The sequence below is a fragment of the Cynara cardunculus genome (genome assembly GCF_001531365.2).
Source record: "Cynara cardunculus var. scolymus isolate 2C chromosome LG 13, CcrdV1, whole genome shotgun sequence".
Classification (NCBI taxonomy): Eukaryota; Viridiplantae; Streptophyta; class Magnoliopsida; order Asterales; family Asteraceae; genus Cynara; species Cynara cardunculus.
In genome coordinates this window covers 3,233,425-3,239,108 of record NC_037540.1, presented here as the reverse complement: position 1 = coordinate 3,239,108, position 5,684 = coordinate 3,233,425, and positions in this window count along the sequence as shown.

Here is a 5,684-nt window from a genome sequence, read left to right as displayed (position 1 = left end):
TATCTCGCTGCATTGCGCGAGTACGCTTCTAGTATATATATTATTCTTTATATATTATTATTTTAAGTTATATCATATAATTATTTTATACATATAATTTTTAAGTATATATATATATACTAGGTTCAACCCCATGTATTACACGGGGTATTTTAAATGAGGAAAACTCTGAAAGAAAACTCTGAACATTTACTCCGAAACACAAAAATTCAGAGTTTTATTGTTAGGCTGAAAAATTACTCTAGACTTAATTCTGAATAAAAAGAATTCAAAGTTGTCTTCTAAGTATAGAAAGTATCTACGAGTATAACTCTGATTCACAAGAATTTTGACTTCTTATAACTCAAAAACGTAACTCTGAACTTCAACTCTGAAAAAGATTTTAGAGTTGTATTCTAAGTCTGAGAATAAACTATATAACTAAGTTTGGAACATAACAATTCAGAGTTATGTTGTAAGTCTGAGAAATAACTAATATCTTCTGACTTCATGTTGGTGATTTGTATCACTAATGTCATTTAAGTGTAATGAGATTAAATTGTTTACCAATGTAATCATGATAAATATCGAACATGTAAGGCGGATGCTGAGTGCACAATTGTTTGAGTTTATTTTGATTTAGGGGCGAAGCCCCTAACGAAAGGGGTCCGGGGGCAGCGCCCCCGGTGGCGGGGTCCAAGGGGCAGAGTCCCTGGCTGGGGTCGAGCTGCCAGGTCAACTTGGATTTTTTTTTCCGGGTAATAATGCTTTGTGAAAAATGCTTCAAAAATCCGAATTTAAAATTTTAAAATGACTACTCCAGAGTTAAATTTAGACTTACAACTCTGAATTTTTCCAGAGTTATGTTGTAAGTCTGGAGGCCACTTTAGACTTAAATTCAGCTTAAACCACGAAAACAGAAAAAATAAACGTGTAGAGGGACATATATCACTTAAATAGACCTATTTGAACCGTAAGTGAAAATTGTGTCTAGATACATGTTTAGTTAAGGCGGGAAAAATCAATAACTGCCGCACAGAAACATGACACATATCCACAAAATTACTTATTTATTAGGTATATAGATAATTCGTACATGCATGCACACACATTGTATATCATTAGAAATATATTTGCATAATACAACGAGATATATTTTGATTTTAATGTTTTGTTTTATTTCGTCTCTATAGATGTTATAATATATTTTTATGTGGTTTTGAGAAAAATATAATGTTTTTATTTTTGGATAAAATTTAAATTTGAATATATCATATAATTTCGAAAATAAATATATCAATATTAGCATCAAATTATTTATTTAAAAATTCTTGTTTTTTGTGTAATTTCTTTAATTCAATTTTTATTATAATTTAATTTCCATTTAATAATGAAATAATTTATTCTTGATTTAATAATTTTTTTTCATAAGAATAATAATTAAGTATTTTTTATCTTAATTATATTTTAGATTTTTGTATTTAAAATAAAATATTTATCTTGTATTTTACTATGTTTATCTGTAGTTAGTTACACGAATTCAAATATGAAGATTTAGTAAGTTATACTTACACACAATTTATTTGTAATCTTGAATTTTAAGTAAGATGCATCAATAAACAGTCTACATATATAAAAGTGGTTTTTAAGAGTTTTTTGCCAAATGTTTTATGATATATCATAGATTATTATATATTAATGATATATTCATACTTATTATTATTATTTACATAAACATTAGTATTATAATTTTATCTTACTTATTTTGATAAATTTTAAAATTATAAGTTATTTTTATGAGTAAAATACCTATTATTTGATAATGAAAAGATATTTACAATGCATTGGTTTTATTTTATAAAAAAAATATAGTCCCTTTTAATTACACCGTTAATTAAAACGTGTTAGTTTTAAGGACTTTAATCAATAATTTATATAAACCATACAAGGTTTGATGGAATTTTGAACTATTTTGACTAATTGCAATATTAGACCCGAAACGACGCTAAAATATAAAATTTGAAAAATGAATCAAATATTTATAAAATGACTTGAAACATGTAATCACTTTTATAAAAAAAAGTAGCATTTCAAATTTCTTAGGTTATTTTAATATTTTTAACATGATGTAATTAAAAGATCGTGAATAAAAAAAAAATATCGTGAAAACTCACAGAGTTATATTATTTACAAAAAAAATCATCTTTTTAAATATATTTTTTAATAAATAGATCATCAAACTTTTAAAATTGGTTACTTGCATCATTTTAATCCAAGAAAATAACACATATCATGGTTTGCTTGTCTTGCAAATCAAATAGGTGGAAAAACGATCTTTAGGTCAAGGTTTTCTTGATTTTTAATCTATCCAGATAGTTACTGAATGAATCTTTTAATAATACATAAAAATCTAATAATATTATTATTATATTAAATTTAATACGTAGTTTGTTAATATAAAAAAAATTGTTTTTTAATAAATAACTATTAAAATATCATGTTTTTAAGGATCATCACTAAAAGAAAGAAATATATATATCTTTTCTTAAAAATCATTATTAGAAAAAAGTAACGTTTTCAAAGGAAAAATATTAAAAAAGAAAACAAAACATATAATATTTTTATAAAAATTAGGATAAAAAAATAATAATTTTTAGTATTAATCTTTTTACAAAGTAAAAAATAATATTTGTAATTAAACAGCATAACTAAAAGAAAATTAATATAAAAAAGAAAAACCATCAAAAAGAAAAAAAAGAAAAAAAGAAAACAAAAAAAAATGATTCCATAGGGTGTAAAGTTGCAATTAATAAGGAGTAGAGATGCAATTATAAACGGTTTATCAAATGTTTCATCTTTCATGTCTAAACGATAAACACCTCTAACAAATCGCTCTTAACCCTCTCCAATTGACTTTCTGAACCACGATTCATCATCAATTTCCAAGACCAGCAGAGCTTTACAATGATGCAAGTCAAATTGATAATTTTCAAACTATATTGCATGATTCTCTATATTCTTATTTTGGCTTTTTTCGGTATATTTAGACGGGTATTTCTCGGGTTATAGCAATAAAGTTTCATTTTTATTAAATTCGTCAAATTCTTAACATTTCTCTTATGGTTTGGTTATGTTGTTGGTCTTATGTCAAAAGGTTTGGTGGATTTAAGATCCATACATGGTTAGGAGTTAGGACCAAGGATTATCTCAATGAAGTGACTTAAGACTTATCTTCGATGAAGTGATTTAAGAACCTCTTTCTTACGTTCTCTTTGTTACATTATTGCTAACTAAGCAAATTAAGAATTAAGAACCATCATAAAACTTTATAACAGTGGTGACTAATAAGAACCTCCTTTCGTGGGTTCCTAATTATTTCAGTGCATGGAGGTCAAAAGTGGGTTCCTACTTGATTGGTTTGATCTAGGACTCCAAAGGTCAAAAGTGCATGGAGGTCTCAAATCCAAGAAGAAATAAAAATCTTTTTGTGACCACTGAGGTTCAAATGCTGTGACTCCAAGCTAGCGGATTAGATATCCAAGTTAATCAAAAAAGAAATTATTTCAACATCATCATTGATATAAAAACTAATAGAATACCATTTTACACAGAATTCATGATAAGAAACAAGGTTTGTACAAGAACCAAGGTTTAAGAACTCTTTTTAAGTCAGTAAACCTCTCATTGAAGATCCTCTTAGGAAATCCAAATATGAAAGATAAAAAGCTCGAATCTTTTAGTGCTTCCAATAAGAAACATGCCACTGAAAGACTCTACTGAGACAAATATGGGCTGTCAATAACGTAGAGGAGGTAGGATGGGCAGTTGGTCAGATCTAGTATGGATCGTACATGATACACAACGAGGGTCGTATTCATACAAGATTGAATTGCAATCTCCAAGACTAAGGGGACGTTTACCAAACACTTACCAGGTAAGTGTTCACTTGGTTAGCACTTACCTTACCTAGGTAAGTGTTTCGTAAACGGCCCCTAAGTCCTATCATCCAAAACAAAAATGCATAGCAAGACTCGATCATTTTGCTTCAGAAACTTCATATGCCTAAGATGTTATACAACACTCCTTTATGTCTTTACAAATTTATATATATCAAATACACAAAATTCTAGATTATTATACATACAAACACCAAGAAATTGAATCACATTACACATACGACACTCCTTATGTCTTTACAGATTTATATGTAGGAAATGCACAAAATTCTGGATTATCATGCATACAAACACCAAGAAACTGAATCAGATTACATAAAACAAACTATTTCACAATAAATATCTATTGAAAAGAAACTGCTAACCTTGATCATCAAGCTGCTGCAATAGTGACTATATGGGGGACCTTCTCATCATCTGAAGGCAAGCTAATGTAAGCAAACTGCTCAGCAATCTCAATTGCCAATTCACCATGCCAAGCCTTGCAGTACATATACAACACAGTATTGCCAGCAGTGTTCATAAGCATACACATCATCAGGAAGTATAAACAAAAAATCGCTAGCAACACCACTGGCCAACTATGCAAGTAAAGCAACTCATTAGCCATTGGACCGTTCGTATATATCAACACCATAAGCGCGCCCAAAACCCCATAATACAACAACAATGATAACGAAACTGATCGCATCCCCTTCACCAAGTACGAGCTTCGCATCAAAGGCCCAAACCCCCATTTTGATTCTGCCACAACAATCACAAAAGCCAGAGACCAATTCACATGGAAATAGATTAAAATTACGAGTAATGTTGCTCCCACGACCACGGAAAACCACATGAAGTGAATCGAGTTGTGATCGATTACAAACCCTAAGTTTTGTGCTATCATAACAATTGACCCAACGAACATGAGGAAACTTATTGAGATACAAAATAGAAGAAGGTGAACTACAATTGAGGTCCAAACGAGCGGGAAAAAGGAGATGGTTAGGGACTTGAGGGAGGTGAAAAACTTGATCGGCTTACCCTGGAAAACATGGTATGTGCTGTAGGTGATCGTCGCTATGCCACAGAGAAGGAGGACGTAGAGTACTAGGATGCAGAGGAGATGAGAAAATAAAGGTTTATGAAGATTTAGGGGAAACTTGTGGAAGTGATCGACGGTGAAGAAGTGATCGACGGCGAAGAATTGATCGGAGAGACGGAGGGTAGTGATGAGGATAGAGAAAGCGAGAGGGAGGAGGAAAAGGGATAAGGCGACGAAGTGGCTGTAGTTGGCTCTGACGATCCTCTTTGACTCGGAGAGGACGCCGGTAAAGCTCAGGCTGTGCACCGGTGTTGTTTCCATGAAGGCGGCAGATGACGGTGACGGTGGTGGTGGTTGTAGTGGCGGAGGCGGAGGCGGAGGCGGAGGGTTTTATTTTAAACGAGGTCTGCTCAAAGCTTTTATAGCGATGTACGTAATATCTTTGCATCCAATCATAATCTGCAACTTGGCATGTGGACGACTTTCAGGAATTGGCCAATTTGAGGTGGGCCCGCATTGGTTAAAAGTCGGATCACGTGCATATCGAGGTAAATCTTAAAAAATAAATCACAAATGAATCTATATGGGAGAGGCTAATGCACTCCTAAATTAACTTTAATTATGATTGTTTTTTTATCATTTACCTTTTTATTATTATTTAAAGAAAATTTTAATTAATATATATTATTCATTTTATTTTCTTTTTTTATTTATATTATATT